Source organism: Xiphias gladius, chromosome 14 (assembly GCF_016859285.1).
Source record: "Xiphias gladius isolate SHS-SW01 ecotype Sanya breed wild chromosome 14, ASM1685928v1, whole genome shotgun sequence".
In the NCBI taxonomy this organism is placed as follows: domain Eukaryota; kingdom Metazoa; phylum Chordata; class Actinopteri; order Istiophoriformes; family Xiphiidae; genus Xiphias; species Xiphias gladius.
In genome coordinates this window covers 26,049,422-26,065,125 of record NC_053413.1, presented here as the reverse complement: position 1 = coordinate 26,065,125, position 15,704 = coordinate 26,049,422, and the positions used below count along the sequence as shown (strand labels likewise).

The following is a 15,704-nucleotide window of genomic DNA, read 5'->3' as shown; positions in this document are numbered from 1 at the left end:
TGAGACATTGCGAATATCTGACAGCTACAATATCTCCTGTTTGGTGAAAAGGGCTACCGAAATATCATCATACTGGTAGCAGAACGGCTGCAAAGCCACCATCACTGTCAGTTGTGTCTGAATAAAATCCAACAATAACACTGTAACAATCAATCCAACTAATTAAAAAGGAGCTAGACACTGTTTGTATCTGGTTTCACTCATCAGCAAACTACCACGAATATGTACCATATTAAAATGGCTAATTAAGGCTTAATTCTGTTTATCAAGTGTGATTATACTGGGCTTACAGTGGAGAAAAACGTCTTGGAACAACGTGTGAATGTTCCTAAATCTGAACAACTTTTTTCTGACGTGGTGTAAATGCAGCATTAGTAAGCCCCAAATTGACCGGTGAAACCCAGTTCAGCATTTTTTAACATGGAAGAAATAAATTCATAAAGAGTGGAAAGCATCTCGCTGAGTCGTTCACTGCAGAAATGGACCAGGAAGAGACAGTAGTGATTGGCCAAGAAGGAAAAAAAGGCATAGACGAGGTGCCGAGTTAAAAACAAACTTTAAAACGGTCAGAGAAAGTAGGTCAGTGGTCACAAAACCAGCTGATTGCAAGAGTGACCTTACCTGAGCCATTATGCAGCTGAAAGCTTTAGAAATCTACCAGCTGAATCCACTGGTTAAAGGGTCAGTTAACCAAAATTACAGAAACAACGTTAACCTCAAGTGGTGTCTTGTCATGCAGGTGGTTTTGGATTTGTTTTCCTTGGTTTTCAGATATCCTCCTCTGAGGTTTCTGCCTCCACCCCACCGCAATGGGTGTGAATGAAATTTCTCTTTACAGACACACTGCACCTGTTTCCACAGATAATCCATCGACCCCACTGTCACGTCTTTGAGGCAACTACTTCACAGTGAAGTGGTGATTTTTTTTTTTTTTTTTTTTGTATATATAGTTTAGTCATGTTTTAGTCAGGGTTCTCCTCAGTAAATGGAAAAATTGTTCTGCACCACCACAATCACGTGTCAGGCCCATCATAATTGTTCCCATATTTCCTTTTAAATGAAGATTTTTTTGCTTTGACTTTATGGCCGCACGTGTTGCACCGCTATCCCCTAATTCATAAGGACAAGGTGATTGGCGCACATATGTACACGTTCAGCAAACACACCTACACGCTTCTTCTGTTGCTTTGTTGAATAAGGGTTAAAAGAAAAACAAATTACCATAATTTAAATGGTTGAGAAATATGTAGTTAATAAGTCCATTTGTTGGCGACACCAGAACATTGTTGGCAATTTAAGATAACCATGTAGAGCTCGTAGACCTTGAGGGATATTTCACTGCAGTCCTCGTTCACTTTGTGACCCCCCCCACACCCCACCCCCACAGGAAACATGCATATCAGTGTATCATAATTAACTGAGCGCTAATTCCCTCTCTGGTGGCCTTAGTGTGCGCTATATTGGTTACGCTGTGACCCAGAACAGTGATAATGTATTTCAAATTCATATTTTTAATTAATGCTGCCTCAGTTGGTGCTTGGATTGATGTGTCATTGCTTGTAGGGATGTTTAATGGTCATGAATCTCCACGAACAGCAATGATTCAGCCTCTAGTGGGGCTCACCGTGTCAACAGTGTCAGAGACAAGTCCATGTGCTTATTTGATTCTGGTTTTTCCATTATTTTTCTTTCTGAATGCTCTTACATAACCCCAGCAGCAGTAGCAGCTTGAGTTTTTTTCAATGAAATCCAAGTGGATTCCAAGGCAGCCGCTGCAGGGCTATCTTTGGACATTGTTATTATTATTGGACATTATTGGCATTATGTGCCAAGTGTACGTTAGTATTTAAGGAATGCTTCCTTTCTCTTACCACAAGATGGCCATTTTTGGACTAGGGTCGGCTGGTTTATAGCCTGTCTTGAGAGTCTCTCCTGCCTGTTGTGTAACAGCACAAAACTGAATTAACTGCTACTGCTGCCACTCTGGAAACAAAACTTAACCAGTCAAAATAGTGGTGCTCGGGTTGCTGTGGTTGGCCACATGTGCCGATAAACCTTTTCTAAACAAATTCTTTAAAATCACATGAGCCAAAATTGTTTCACATTTGGATCAATTGACTCTGTGTAATGGAAAAAAGGGTCCTTGTAATGACAAACCCACAGAGAATTATCACCAGCGTTTTAGCCTCTTGTAGCTCATTGTTTTTCTTAATGGCACATTAGCTGTATGGCTAAGTCTCAGCACTCTCATCAAACCTTGTAGACCCCCGTTTCCAACAAACAAGCCCTGACATACAGTTTGTACGCTAACTTATCAGCCCCTGATAGTTAGTGAATACCTAACAGAAGAAGAAAGTTGACTACCTAGCAGCTAAAGAGCCAGATATTTTTCTCAGGAGTTGGTGGAGACCAAACCAGAGGTTATAGGAGACTGAATATTAGACCTACATTCATCAGATGGACACAAACAACACTCCAGTGTGATAACAATGTTGCTCTGTGTCTGCTAGATCTGAAAGTAAAGCTATTTGCTAAAACTTTTACCACAGCACCTGTAAATCAGTGTTGTTATGGTTTTTCTCTACCTGAAAATGTTCTATCTTTTTGTCTTTTTGTGTATCAAAAATTGATATTATAACTTTGGGAAGTACAAATATCCTAATACGGTTGGGCAATGTGAAGATATCTGCCATGAGATGAAAGAAAAATATCTACTGTAAACTGTTTATTTTGAGTTTTCTATCTTGTTCATATCTGTGGTTGTATTATCCTTTGTTTGAACTGTCGCACTTTATCGAGCAGGAATGCTTGATGGTAACATTGGATTTACAGGATTGTTGAAACAATGTGTTGAAGAATCTTGATTTGTCAGGTATTTAATTCAATGGATTTGCCAAAAATGGAAATTACCTTCTCGTTATTTAATCTCTAAATCATTCCTTAATTTTATCATTTTTTTTAAAACACTGCATTTTAATACACATTGTTATTGTGATGTAAAACTGAATCCACCATGATAAAGGATTTTATCCATATCACTCTCACTTCGTCTCAGATCAGGGGGTCCTTTCGTCCAGTGTCATATTAATCTCATTTCAGCTGAAGAGTCTGCCGAAGAAATGCTTCTTGTAAATGATTGCATTAGACCTTTCCAGTGGTGAAGTCATTGTCTCCAATGGAACTTTTTTCTGGGGGTAGTTCAAATGGCAGCAGGAGCTCACATACAGCACAGGGAAACAGTGTAAGACATGCAACAAGTGACCAGTAATCCATTAGTCCAAAGAAATATTTCTGGATAACCAAACTGATGAAACCATTTAAAAGACTCCACAAAAATAAGTCATTTTGGAACATATCTTTGACCACAATTTCATGCCTGAACCAAGCTATTGTATTAATAGGATTTCCATCACTGTGAATGACCAGCGTGGAGACAAAGCCCCGACAAGTCGTTAATCTGGATTAGCATGGTTTAAGTGTGGCGGGGCCTCATTCACATAAAAAACTCTGAGGCCTCAGTGTCAGCTCAGGTAATTGCATTGGAGAGTGGAGAATTTATATTGTGTTAGCTCACGTCACAGCTGGATGAGTTCGGAGGCTCTGGGAGCTGCACAGTTGATTGAAAATGAGGAATTTGATCTTTGGAAACTGGCCTCAGTTTTCAAAAAGAGATGGGGGTTTTTTTTTTCAAGAGTTATCAGTGCTTTTGGATATTAGGAGGACTTTAAGAACTGATAATTTCTTCAGCACCTGTCTCCTGGAAGGTTTTTTATTTCAGCTGTCTGTTTCATTTATACCTGGGGAGTCTGGACTATGGTCTTGGATTATTTTCCCAGAGTCTGGTGGAAAATATCATTGAGAATGTGCTGTTGCAGGAGTGTAGAGAGTGCAGGTGGTTGCCGGGAGTGCCACTCTGAACCCAGTGACACGCTTATGACAGAACTCGTCCGTGCAAAGACAAATACATTATAACCCTCCCTCCGTCTTGCTCTCTCTCCACGAACGGGCTTTAGTCACGCAGCAGACTTACTAACGTATACATGAGTAAAATTTATGCATGCACACAATACACAAAGACATATTTTAACAGATCCAAAAGAATCATAAGCCGCCAAAGTCAAGTTAATCTTTGCTATACCGAGCCTTGACATAATTTTATGAATATGTAAAATTTTATGAGAACGTCAGTCATACTGTGTTCACCTCACCTACTGCAATTTTAATCTTTCTTTTATTTGTTAGGCCCACAAAGTTTTTACTGTATTGCATAATCTTCGGATCTAAAGATTTATCATCAAACTGTGTCCCTGTATTCTGCGAAATGGTTTTTTTCCAAAAGCATTTGGAGGAAACATAAGTTGCTGCCTGGATTCTGTTCAGTGGCAGTGCTTTTACCAGACCGGCAAATGCTGAGGTTTAGGTAAGAGCTCAGAGGTCATAGGGAGTAGATCTGGGTGAATGGTTGTCATAAAAAACACAGGACTTTGTTTCCAGCATTTTCTTTAAAATGTATTTTCTGAGGTAAATAGATAGAATGTTTAAATGTAATTTTTGGGAGACAGGCTTGACAGGCTTGAATCGATAATCCAAGGATAGAGGTTGTCATTTTTTTATTTTTTTTAGAGATTGCAAAAGCTGCTAAACAAATTTGTGATTTTTGGGCTATATAAATATATTTAACTTGTCCTGATGATATTTAAGGCCTCATCTGTTCCACATTTCTTGTGCCATCGGTATCTGACATCTCTTTAAACTCGCCGTATCCTTTTATCCACTTCCGCACTTTGTTGAGCATTTTTTCATACCCCGAATTGTCTCTCTCGTCAGTACTTTCCGGCCCATAGGAGCTTCCACAGTTACTTTGCGACTGTTTCGCCAAATGGTAGACCCCTCACCCCCTTATCTACCTACACTTAACCTCCAATCTGTCCAGGGGTGTTCTACTTTCGTCTCCGTGGAGGGTGGAGTCCCATTGATCCACCTGTCCTACAACACAGGGACGACCACACCGTCCACTGATCACCTCCTTCATACACCGAGAGCAGGAAGCACTAAGTACACTCTGTTTGGGAAACAAAATCACTCATTGTGCTCTGCATTGTCCTTCAATCCATTGAGGGCCGCAGCCTTGTAATAGAGAAAATCAGTGTGTGAAAGGACGGTACGGTGAGCGAAGAGAGTTATTATCTTGGCGACAATGGGCAGGGAGGGGTCCGGTTCCTGTGATGCAGTTCTAGTAAAGGACTTTGTTTTCCCGCCAGCAGTGGTCTTACTTGTGGTTTTACTGTGCTGATGTGGCCGGTTTAAGGGATGAGGTCGGTACAGTGTGATACTTGATTTTCAACAGATATCTGAGGAGCCTAACAAAGTACACAGTATTACTATGCTCTTTGCTTTATCATTGGTGTAGTTATCTTGCATCTTGCACAGGCAGAGCCACTGGTCTTTTACGTATTGTTCCTTCTTACCCGTGTAAATCGTATATGCTCGGAAACCTAAACTAATATGCTCCGAATTCAAGTCTGTTAGAAGGACTCCCAACACAGCAACCTGGGTCAGTGTTTCTGTTTCTCATTTCTTTGGATGGTTTTTGAAACATTCATCCCAAGTTTTGTGTTGTGTGGGACAGTTTTCTTTTCCGCATCAATCGTTGTACTTGCGTTTTACGCTGCCATCTTGGCCAGATCTCTTTTAAAGAAGAACATTTTTAAATATCAAGGACGCTCGTCGACTAAAGGAAGAGAAGACCAAAAACAAGCTTTTTGCTCATTTAAGATAATATTGGAAAAATAACATGTATTTGCAGTTCAAATAGGTTTAATCCTTTCTTTTATCCTTCTTATGTCAGGAAACATCTGATTTAATTTTTGATAAGCATTCAGTGCTTTGATACTTGACTATTTTTGAGACTATGGGAACAAAACGGAGCCCTACATATCAGTAATGGTCACAGTATCATGAACACCGGTACAACCTGATGCACTATAAAACAGGAGCCATGCGACAAGCTCTTTTCCTTGAGGCTTATAAGGCTCAGTCGGAAATTTGTCGATTCAACATTGGGAGCAACTTGTATATAATACACTGTAATGCAATTGATTTAAAGTGGAAGTAGAAAACAGCATCATAATCTATGACCCTGGACATTACCAGAGTTGGATTAACGTCTCTTTGACACCTGAAAAAACACAGTTTTAAATTCAGGGTCAGTACACAAGATAGAATTACCCTGTATTAGCTTGTACAGATGTAAAGGTGTTGTAAATAATAAGAACCTGCCCTTTGTGCTTTTCAGTTAATCATTTCTCCTCTGGTTTCTTATATGTCCTATAGTTTTTCATTCATCTTCTGTTGGCTCAGTGTGTTCTGCACCGGATGTGTTATCTACTAAAGTAGCGCGATCCTCCTTTCATTGCGCTTAGTTTTGTTCTGAAAGTATGGGTTGCGTAGTACGGGCTGCTTCAGTGACCCCGGTGGCCTCATGAGGAAATTCAAATTTCACAGGTTTGTGCTCAGTGTTTTACTTACAGCCACGAGTTGGGTAGGGTGGGTGCTCTCAGTACACTAGCAGAGCCAGGTGCATGGCTTCTGTTTGCCTTTCTGCTCTTTGAAGAGTCACATGTGGTCTGTTGACCCAGTGATGTCAGTCTTTCAGCCACTTCTGGGGTTTAAATGTGGGAGATTAATGGCTGTCTGGGCTTCTGTATGAGAGCGAAGACAAATATCTACTTGAGTTTGGTGGATTTCTCAGCTCTTTTTTCTTTGATTACACAGTATACTCTGGATGGGAGGAGTCTTATTCTTTTATAATTATTCTTGAACCGTTTTTATCTTTTATGGAAATGTAGAAATTAGAGATGAAACAATCAGTGGATTTATGTATTCGTCAATCGACAGAAAAACTCTCAGCACCTGTTTTGATAATCGATTAATAGTTTGTGTAATTTTTCAAGCAAAAATGCCAAATATTGTCTAGGTGCAGCTTTTCTATTGTGAAGATTTGCTGCTTGTCCTTTTCCTATGTCAGTGATTCCCAGTGCTGGGATTGGGACCCCTCTTATGGGTCACAGGATGGGTCTGAGGGGTTCATGAGATGCATCATTGGATAGGTTAAGAAGATAAAAGCTCTTTTCTCCAATCTTTACTTTTGTTTTTAAGAAACTGGTTAGTTTGACCTCTTAGGGCCTCAAAAATGTATTCAAACGAGACTATGTGGCAGCATTTTTTAGTATTTTCTGACCTTTCACTGGCCAAACGATTAATTAGGAAAATCGAGAAAACAATCGCCAGACAAGTCGGTAAGAAAACCACTGTCAGTTGACATCACCAAACCCTGTGCAAGTGACATCTTTGCTGTCAGTAATTTTGCAGACTTTTGTTCATGGCAGTATTCAAAGTCCCTACTGTCTCAGCTTTGCCTATATTTTGCAGTCTGATAGAGATTTATGATGTTATCTCCACAACGTAAAGGATCCGGGCAGTTTCAGTGCTCAGTGTCCCTTTTTTCCCGTGCTGGATGTCTCATCTCGCAATGAAACGCCGCTTTTGTTAATGTCATCACAAAAACTGCCAGCTGCACATCGTTCCTATCAGCACTCTTCAGCACTTGCTTGCTCTTCACTGCGAAGCTCTGCTGCTCAGCCCTTTTTCCTCCGGATCTTCTGTCTGTCTCTTTCTCTGTCTGTGATTGATCCCTGACACAGAGGCCAGACGGAGGCCGTACAGATTTGACTGCTCTGCTAGCTGCTATTGATTCTTTTTCACTTAAGCCATAATGAAGTATTGGTGAGCCTCAGTGAGTGTCAGCAGTGCTTAGCGAGGCAGCAGGTGAGAGGAGCCCCGGGACACTTGACTTAATTACAACTGGTCCTTGTGTACTCAGCTTCCCTTTCAGCTGCACTGATGGCATTAGTGTAGTGGAGGTGGGGGGTGGGGGTGGAGTGGGGGGGCACTGCAGTAGGAGAGTGCCGCAACTGATAAGGAAATAAAATAAGAAATGATAAGTTTTTGTTCGTCCTCAGGGGGAAATTCACATGTGAGAGCAGCATAGAAACAGGCCAAAGAAGGAGGAACTCCAGACACAGATATAAAACCAGAAATGAAAGCTGCACTAGTCACTGTTTTTATATTAACAATGGATGAAATGACTACGTGTAATGGAAAAGAGGTTGATTGACGTGAAAACCCCATGGAGAATTTTCTCCGGACTCCCAACTTTAACATCTTTTAGCTTGTTGTTTTGGTTTTCCGGCCCATATACAGTACTATCAGCACATCAGCCTCGTTCAGCAGCAGCAGCAGCAGCAGCAGCAGCAGCAGCAGCAGACAGATGTTCATAAAGAAGCTCTTATAAAGGCAATGTACTGCACATTACCTGCTCAGCACCAAACAGCACACAGTTAAAAGTTAGGTTCAGGTCTCTGCAGAAGTCCTTAAAACGTTTAGAAAAATCAACACTTCCCTGATAAACGGGCAAACCGCGTCCGCTGATGAAGATCCTGGCATAAGGTCGAAAGCTTCAGAACAGCTACTGAATAAACCTTGTGGTTTTCTCAAGCAATGTCTCGGGTCAAGGCCAAGGTCAAGACCTGGCTTTCCGTCTTAAACGGAGATGAAGATGTGGTGGTGGTAGTAGAAAGATTTTTAGTGGTGGTGACAGCTGAGAGACGTACTGGAGAATGGGATGCATCTCAGTACGGAGGCGGTTGTAATATTTGAGATACTTGATCTTTTTCTCAGTTACTATCTTGATAGTTGTTGACCCTGAAGCAGCAGAGTGATTGTGTCCCTCAGCGTGGCCGTGTGCCTTTTGATCAGGGAATTAAACAGCCCTGGACCTGCTCAGCCACTGTAACAGTTTTGGAAGAAAGAGTCTGCTAAACGGCTGCTAAACGTTTGCACGATAAGCAAATTGCTGACAAATTGTTGGTCCAGAATTTCTGCTGAACAGGTTTTCTATACAGCATGCCAGTCGCGTTCATGTCGGTGAACATATCAGAAATATCCCCGGGGCCCTCATTTCTCACACGCACGCACATTTGAAACATATGTTTGTGGAAAAAACTTTGCATTATTTATTGCGTACTGTCAACAACACATGCCTCCTAAGTGTCGTCTGATACTCAGTAAACCATATGTGCCACCGCCTCAAGCGAACTTATCGGTCTGTCTTTGTTCTGACTGACAAAGCCAAAGCCTGCACACTGACTCTGAGCCAAAGATTTATTGAGATTGTCGGTGTTTTAATCCCACAGCCATAAATTTATACACTATTTAAATATATAAGAGGCTGATAGACTCACACACACCTGTCATGACAGGTGTGGTTAATTGAGCAGGTTGGATGGAGGCTTGTGGTGTTGACTCTTGAGGTTTACACCAGTCCCTGACTTGTCTGAAGGCAAAGCCGCACCGCCGGCATTTTTTATAGTGTTTCTGGAGCATCATCTCCTCAGGCATCTGTTCAAATCACACAATCCCTAACTGTGTATATAAATATATATATATATATATACACGTGTATATATGTTTGTGTATGTAGCGTTCAAATTTCACGATGGGAATCTAAGGCTTCTGTGGGCTGACTCACTGAATGAAAATAACACCCATTTCCTCCCGGTCTGCCTCTGATGGAGTCAACTTCAACACTGTTCTGTCCACTGCACAGACGAATAGATCTGAGCGACGTTAATCAGCCTGTTCAGGACACAGTGGCGGGCGCTGAATGAAGGTCCCCCATCAGAGTGGATTTCGGTAGCGTCTGCACAGACGTCTTACGTCCGGTGTGGACTTTGGGTTAACCTAACATAGTGCTGCGTACACAAGGTGCTGTTTCTTTGACTTCCAACTCGTCTGCTGCTCAGTCACTTGCTTATATGTTTCTCTTATCTTGTTGCTAACTTTGTGAGCGTGCACCTAATTTTGTACAGGGTGTTTATTTTCGGCGTGAAGTGCCAGCGGATAGAAGCCTGTAGAGGTGGTTGGGTTGAGTTTTACTTCTTATAACCTTCTTAGATGACTTTGTCACTAATATCGTTGGCTCTCATTAAAATCACGGTCGAACCAGGCATGTTGTGATTATGTGACCACGAGGGACACGAGGACACAACAAGGGTTTTGATCATAGGAACAGCACACAAACATGTTGAAAACTGCTAAAGCTAACGTTAGGACATCAAAGACTGAATCTAAGCATTTGTGGTCAGGAAAAGTGAATGGTTGGGGGTCATTTCTCACTTCTTCTTCTCTACTTTTTCTAGCCGTCTTTCTCGCTGGGTTTCTATGAGTTACAAGCTGTCATCTACCTAAGAACAGGTCATTTGTAACGCATCTGTTGCTTTGTTCGAAGGCATTTTGCAAGAATGTGTCTGTTATAAGGGTCAAACCTGTTGCCCGCTGGTAGTGAAGCCAGTAGGACTCCATTCCACCTTAAATCCTGGGAAATGTGGACCCCGTGTTGGTCTGCCTGAAGGAGATTTAGCTCTGAGCACGCTGCCCATAAATGGACACAGTACACACTGAAGGGAGAGGATAGAAAGGGGGGACAGATAACAAAAAAGGGGGGGGGGGGAGTATAAAGAGGGCAACAGGAGGCAGAACGAGGAAAAAGTGTGAAATGTAGAAAGAAAGAATGAAAGGGAGGGGAATCAGATGGAGAGATAAAAATAGGAGATGAAGGAATGCCAAAGGAAAAGAAAAAGACGACAAGAACAAGTGAGGGGGAAGAGTGATCCGTTAGCCAACACAAACACAGGGAACGCCAAAAAAAAAAAAAAAAAAAAAAAGGTTGAAACATCTTTTAACAGAAACTGAGATCCCTTGACTCTCCAACTCCGCCAGCCTGCAAACAGTATCCTCGAGCGAAGAGAAGGGAGGCTCTCTTCGGTCAGGATTAGAGGAATGACTTATTGTTACCCACCGCACCGCCTACATTACCCACAATGCAACTCGGTTGCTTTACAGATGATTTAGTCTCTGAGGGGCGCCTTCCCTCTGAACTAGATTTCAAAATGCCAGGGACAAGGCACAGACCTCTCCAGTCATGTTTGGAGATCGGCGATCCGCCATTTTGTTACTGTGGCTCAGCTCTTTACGCGCGGTTCAGTAGCACAGCTTATGATTGGTAGAGATGAAGTCAGTGTGGCTGCCATCACTTTCATTCATCAGAACATGATAACAGCCTTTGTTATGAGGACTCTGCTCTTGAACATGAACCCCGCTTTCGGGCGCCAGTAAGTCTGTTTGCAACACCTCATTTAAAGCCTGAAACTGCAGAACGTAAACATTGCGAATAGTGTGAAAGCCCCATACACACCCACTGTCCACCGATGCCGTAGCCCACATCCTGGTGACCCGGTCAAATCCGCATCGGACTTCACCCTGGCCAGAGGCCCAGTCAGCCAGAGTAACTGCAAAACCTTTCCGGCAAAAATCTTGAATATAAATACACAGATACAAATATAAACCCAGAAAATATCCCCCGCCGTAAACTTCTGTTTACATCGGTAATGTTTGGTAAACACAGAAATGAAACAGGCACATATTTTTAATTATGCTACGATGCAGGGTTTCCCCCAGGATACTGTTAAGCCACATGCCGCATCTCCTCTTGTGATCAATTTAGTTACTTTGTGACGGTAAACAACAGATGCACTCATTAAAATACATGCAGTTTGCTGAGGGAAGTGGCGTCTCCGCTCTTTTTCCCTAAAAAGGTAATGTTTCATTTCGTTTCTTTGTTTTTTTAAATAGTGTTAGTGGAGGTGGCCCGCATTCACTATAAAACCCTGTGGCAAACCCTGAGACGAGAACCCCAAAGATGTATGCTTGTTTTAATGTATGAGTCAAACTCTAAAACTATACACGACTACTATAGAAATAATCAATACGCCAGAAAAGAACTGACTGGTCCTTTCGAGGGTAATGAGTAAAAAAACCAGATTAGATCCAGAAGTAAAACATCAGACTCCAAACTGCTTCACTCTCAGTTCAGATCCTGTAGCTGTGTTTTAATCCCCAAAAATGGCCTTTAGAGGATTGTGTTTGTACGTTCCGTTCTCTTTGGGTTCTGTTCTGTGATGTTCTTAATTACGTTTTAAATGTCAGACGCTGAGCCCAGGTCAGCTAAAGGTTTTAATGTTAAAGTTTTAATGGAACATTTAAACAATTTAGCTGGGTTACAGAGTGTGTGAGTGTGTGTGTGTGTGTGTGTTTGTGTGTGTGTGTGTGTGTGTGTGTTCAGAGTCTCTCAGAGTGCGTATAATATGCGCATGCATTATATATAATATTATATATATAGGTCCTTCTGCCTGTGTGTGTGTGTGTGTATGTGCTCATAAGTGATTGAATAGCAGGGGGATGCATGTCTGCTTGTGGACATTTCTTGCATGACGTGTATGTGTGCATATGTCTGTGTGCGTGTGTGTGCGTGTCCGGCAAGAGGGGCCCCGTCACCCTGAGCGGAGTGTGAGGTGGAGTGACAGATTTGGATCAGTGGGGGGAGACGGCTCGCTGCATCTGTGCAGCAGATCTAATTAATACACCTGAATTATGGAGACGGGGTGGCTGTGGTTCCCGGGAACGTTTTTTCCGTGTCTGAGGACTTTAGGTCGGACGCCTGCCCGAGACAGCAGCGCTCCAGACAGTCTGGAGGTCGGCCAGGGAGAGACGGCTGACGGAGAGTCCTTTAACGACGTCCCGGTTACCGGCTTATTCTGGAGGTGAATGGATGAAATCCCGACATTGATGAATCTGCAGCATTTCCGCATTGACATATTAGTGTATGCACAACAAAATAGACTGTCTTTTCCAATGGAATACATGAGGGCTGTAGCAATTAATTGATTAATGTATAAGATGATCGACAGATAATTAATTGGCGACTATTTTCGTAGTCAAATTAGTATGTAACTTATTAATGGACGATAAAGCCAGTTAGTTACAACTTTGAACCCCTTTAAAGGGCGAATTGTTAGAAAGCTCTGAGAGTCTGTGTTGACGACGGATAGTTGAAGTCCCCAGTGGGGTCATGGGAGATGTAGTCTGTGAAGAAACAAGAGCACTTTCCACTGATATGATACAAAGCTAGAAGCTGAAGCGTGTTCTGCTCTGAATGAGTAATGAGTTATTAAATAATTTAACATTCACAAGTGCTTCTCTTCGCTCTTTCATCGTTTTACGGGTGAATAATTTTCTTTGATTTCGTCTCGACTGACCGGTGCTGATTTTGTCTTATTGTTAAATGTTATTTTTTTCTAGCGCAAAGTAAGAATAAACCAACCAGTTTCAACGGACGCTGAGGCAAAACTTAAAATTAAGGAACGGAGAGATATCTGGAGTGTGTGTGTGTGTGTGTGTGTATCAGCGTGCCTTGCAGTAGGTGCTAGAGTACAGTGTGTGATGACAGCAGAAAAAAATGCTCCGGTGTTAAAGGCTGGTATTTAGACTGGAGGAGACCGAGTAGATAAAACACACACCCACGGACGTGCAGCATCTCCAGCCTCACACGCTTTCTGACTGCTCTTTCCCCTCTTCACACATTCGCAAACTGACAGTGGCAGATAAGACTCTTAAAGGTCTTGTGAGAGTGTTTTGGCGTGTGTGTGTGTGTGTGTGTGTGTGTTTGGTCCGGACTGACTTATTTCAGCTGACACCTGATTGGAGAAGTGTGGACTTCCCTGGTTGCAGTTCGGGCTTCTGAGGTCATGTTCAGTGTCACATCGGTTTACTTCGATTTTAGAAAATATGACAAAGCACCATCTTCGAACGAGGTGGTCGGGCTTAACATTATTTCTCATTGGCTGACGTAAATCTCCTACCTACCCAAAATAAAAAGGTTTCACTTCCTCAACCTTGTTGATTGCAGCCACAACCCCGCTCTCCTTTGAAAGGGAACGCTTTAAATTTTACAAGCACCAAGTCAGAAGGAGCAGAAGAGATACAGAAGTAAAAGCTACAAACATGGTAGAGAAGTAAGTTGGGTTTTTTTTTGTTTTTTTAAGGCATAAAAATGGGAAAATAAGGCCTGTAGATGCACCTTTTGTGTTGAAAACGCTTTGGGGTCACAGCCACAAGTCTGAACCAATTCTGTGCCGGCAGCTGTTGCAGTGATACGGGGATCCTGAAATGCCTTGAACAGATAGAAGCGGGAGACTTGGAGCTTTCAGACAGTGAAGAAAAACAGAAAACTTGAGAGAAGAGATCTTCCTTTCCGAATTCTACAAAAGCTTTAGTTGTGATCGAGGACATGAGTTTTTGATAAGTCGCCTACGAGCATGCTAGTAGCTGAGAGCTACACAGCAGCAAGCTCGGCATCGTAGCTGAAGCCTAATGAAATTCTTTAATTTGACAGAAACGGAGGTCGCAATGTAGGATTTGCAAAAAAAAAAAAAAAGGACTGAACTGTCTAAAAGGCATATGCATGAATATCTGCATGTTTTTTTAATTTTAATTTGTATATATATATATGAGTTAGTGCTCCTATCTGTGGGAGCACTCATGCAACAACAGTTGCTTGAGTGCTCCCACAGTTTGTTGTCGTGTGTGTGTGTGTGTGTGTGTGTGTGTGTGTTGTGGAAGGGCGTGGACGGTATCTGTCAGATATTGAGGTCAGACGGAGAGGCAGAGACAAGGGAATTCTCTGGAGATCAAACAAAGGATGAAAGAGACGGCAGCATGAAGGTAGAGACACAGAAGTCAGAGGGGGAAACACACAGTAGGTCAGGCTGTCAGAGAGCGAGAGAGCGAGGTCGAGCAAAACAGAGACGGAGCGAGAGAGAGAGAGAGGGAGAGGGAGAGTGGTGAGAGGTCCCTGGTGTAGAGATGAACCCGTTTCCCCAGCAGGAGGAGGGGAAGGGTCTGGCGACGGGATTTGTTCCAGTGTACGTTAGTGCTGTTTTAGACGGCATGAAAGATTGATGGAGATGAAAAGGCTGGCGGGTCGTCTGGACTCGGACACTCTGATGGAGACGCTGGTGGTGCAGGGAAGAGCCGGGAGGAGCTGAAGTGGTCCACATCCTACAGACTGAGACAGACAGGCACACAGCGCGTTCAGCAAGGTATGATAAGAGAGGCCTGCAAAAGCTTGAAGGGTGCACGATCTGTGTCTGGCCGTTCTACACGTCGTTCTGTGATGGGTCCTGTTCCAGTGGTGGAGTTTCCCCCTGGAGGCTGCTAAACCTTAATTTGCGCTAACGATGTGTAGTCTTTTCTTGTAATGTCACACGACTGGAACTGCCAGTGGTGGAGGAAGTATTCACATCTCTGGGAGGTAACCTGTGGGGTTTTTGACCACTAGTGGAAATGTTTTCATGAGCGGTTTTCGTTCGTATCACGTGCTCTACCAACACACACGAGGGGCTCAGGCGTACACAGCAAGGCGCGTGGTCGTGGCAACATGTCGGCTGAAGGCAGCGAAGAATAATCAAGGGTGTAAACTTCCAAAATATTATTTTTTTAAAAAATTGGCTTTGACAACTGGTAATCATTAACTTATTTGGCTCATTTACAGGGTTTTAGAGGCCTGAAGAAGAGAAAGTATCCTGTATTTCTCCAGCAGAAAGTCAAATTTGGAGAGAAGTCAGAAAAAGTGGGCATAATTTTTTACATGACAATGTTTGTTTCCTCTCTTACCCCTTTAATTATCTCTTGAGCTCCTCTGATTTGTCTCGGTTCCCTCTCTGGAGATTCAGACTCGTAGCGAAGGT

At 42.6% G+C, this 15,704-nt stretch overlaps 1 protein-coding gene across 6 annotated transcripts in view; it reads left to right on the top strand.

Moving 5' to 3' along the window:
• The window catches only part of LOC120799323 (disco-interacting protein 2 homolog C), a 221,060-nt gene that overhangs the window by 61,019 nt on the left and 144,337 nt on the right, over positions 1-15,704 (top strand). Inside the window, exon 1 of one of the 6 annotated variants that reach the window (XM_040144420.1) lies at positions 14,925-15,056. The exons of the other annotated variants lie outside the window; for them this stretch is intronic. The gene's annotated coding sequence lies outside the window, so the exon portion shown is untranslated. Of the gene's footprint in view, positions 1-14,924; positions 15,057-15,704 lie in introns of those variants that run through there. 6 annotated transcript variants of the gene reach the window in all.